Raw genomic sequence first — 2,617 nt, 5'->3', positions numbered from 1 at the left:
AAAAAAAAAAAAAAAAAAAAAAAAAATGCCCTTTCCTTTTTTTCTAATAATAAAAAAAAAAAAAAAAAAAAAAAAAAAAAAAAAACTGATCTCAGTTTTACAATAACTCCATATTCATACTAACTAGCTACTACGTTTCCAATGAGTTGGGGCATCTGATGAATACCCCAAGTGAGATCCCCTTTAAAAGGTAGGTAAACAATTCCAACCTGTTGGGCTGATAAAACTTCATAAATTTACTCATTGCACCTAACTATTGGTGGATTCGTACCGTAGAGGAAAGAAAATGCACAAATAAACTGGTCCAGTGTTATTGAAGGAAACAACAAGGAACAATCAATGCATGCATTACCAATAACCCCAAAAAAAAGAGAGTCCTTACTTTTTGTGAGGTAATCGGAGCGACGAAGCAAGGCGGAGACGGAGCGAGAGGCAGCGATGGCGACGGAGCGAGAGGGAGCAACTGCGACGGCGACAGAGCGAGATGACTGAGCGAGAGACTGAGAGTGAGAGTGTGAGAGAGACAAAGATGGGATGGAGAGTGAGAGCGACTGAGAGTGTTTTGAACTTAGTTTTTTCTTTTTGAACGGGATTGAGAGTGACAAAGACGGCGACGACGATGGAGCGAGATGACTGAGAGTGAGAGTGTGATCGACTGAGAGTGTGAGAGAGAATGAGTGAGAGTAGAGTGACAGAGGTGAGTGTTTTGAACTTGTTTTTTGTTTTTGAACTTCAGTTTTTCTTGTAGCGCGCGATGAGGGACGCGTGGAAAGGAAAACGACTCTAGTGGAGTCGTTTTCTGGGCTTAGAAAACGACTCCACTGGAGTCTTTTTCTAGGCTTATAAAACAACTCCACTGGAGTCGTTTTCTGGGCTTATAAAGCGACTCCAGTGAACTCAATTTATGATCTACGTGGCCACTTTTAGCCACCTCATCTACTGTTTGAAAAAGTAAAATTGAGTCCAATTTACTCAATTTTATAACCCAAAAATCGACTCCTTTGAAGTTGAATTGTTAGAAAGGAAATATGTTTAAAACGTTATTTAACTAATAATATTGTTTGGATTTTATAGTTATTTTATAAAAAAAATCCCCTCCCTTACACTTGAATCAAGTGTAAAACATTTACACTTGTCTCTCACAATAACTCTCCCTCTCACTCTCAAGTTCTCTTTTCCCAATCACTATCAAGTTCTCTCTTCCCACAAACTAGAGCTACCAAGCCACCGAGGAGCTCATCGCTCTCAAGTTCATCGGCTCTATCACCATTCTCTCTTGCCCATCTTATACAAACAAAGAAAGTCACAAGGAGGCTTCTTGGTGGAGAGGTGTGATGTCGTTGGTGGTTAAGGTAACTTTTTGGCATGATCTGGGTAGTTGCAATCAAAGGAAGTGCTGCGGTGGAGAGCTGGGTTTATGCGGGTTGGTTTTGAAATGGGTTTTGTAACTTTTGTTTGTCTAAAATAGAGACCTGATGACGATGTTTGAGTTTTTGGATTTGTTTCATCGGTTTAAAATATTTTCATTTTCAAGTGTTTGATGTAACCTAAACACTTAAAAATGCAAACATAAACCAATCATATTTACATGCATTTAAAAATATTTTACTCTGAAATAAATAGAGTGTCAATAACAGGATTGCCTTCCTTGCCTATTCAAGGGTGTGTGGTGTCAAACCCAATCCCTGAATTCATGGTTTAGGAGAACTCTTATTATGCCCTTAAATGGGTCTTATTTACCAATGCCATATTCCAACCAATATATAAATGAGAACTCAAATACACTTACTTTGTCAAAGTTTCTTCTCATCTATTTGGAATTTTGGATATAACTTTGACCATTGGATCACATCCGACTAGCCTTATTGGTTGGTCTTAGGTATAGTTAGTGAGTTTCGATTTGTCCATGTTCACCCATAAGTTTTTAATTTTTTATTTGATAGAGTCCACCAACAAATTTTAATATAATTAGGATGTACTAAGTTTAAATATATTCCAACTTCCTTCTTTTTTTACTTAAGAGTTTTATGGTCTAATGAAAATTTTCAATTCTCTCTCTAAGGAGAATGTTGGTATGAATTTTTCTTTAGGGTTTGTTTGGATTGAGGAGGGAGAGAGAGAGAGTGAAGGAGAGTAGACTATAGTTGATTAAAAATAAACTAATTTTGGACCAACTTTATTTTACTTCCCAATCTCTTCTACTCTTCCTCAATCTAAACAAACCATTAATTATTTACTACAAATCTGAATGGAATTGACTTGTTTACTGGTGACGCACTGAAATGCAGACACTTGTCAAATACTAATGATGTGTCAATGTTTCAATGGATTCGATACACCTACACATTAGACCAATCATGATCCAAATTTAACTAAAAAAATAAAATAGTTTTTAGAAATTTCCCCCCAAAACAAAATTGGTGATGAGGGTGTTCTTTTTTTTTTTTTTTTTAATAATAAAAAATCTATACAAGAAAGAAAGTTCTCTATTTCTGGTACGGAAAATTACAACGCCCAATTGTGCGCACCCAAAGCGCAACTTAGCAAGACCTCCACGATCCCCAACCATATAAAGGCCCAAATTTATAGAGCGCCAAAATTCAATTCAATTTCAATT

The sequence above is a fragment of the Quercus suber genome, unplaced genomic scaffold (assembly GCF_002906115.3).
Source record: "Quercus suber isolate HL8 unplaced genomic scaffold, Cork oak 2.0 scaffold_510, whole genome shotgun sequence".
Classification (NCBI taxonomy): domain Eukaryota; kingdom Viridiplantae; phylum Streptophyta; class Magnoliopsida; order Fagales; family Fagaceae; genus Quercus; species Quercus suber.
This window is presented reverse-complemented; position numbering follows the sequence as displayed.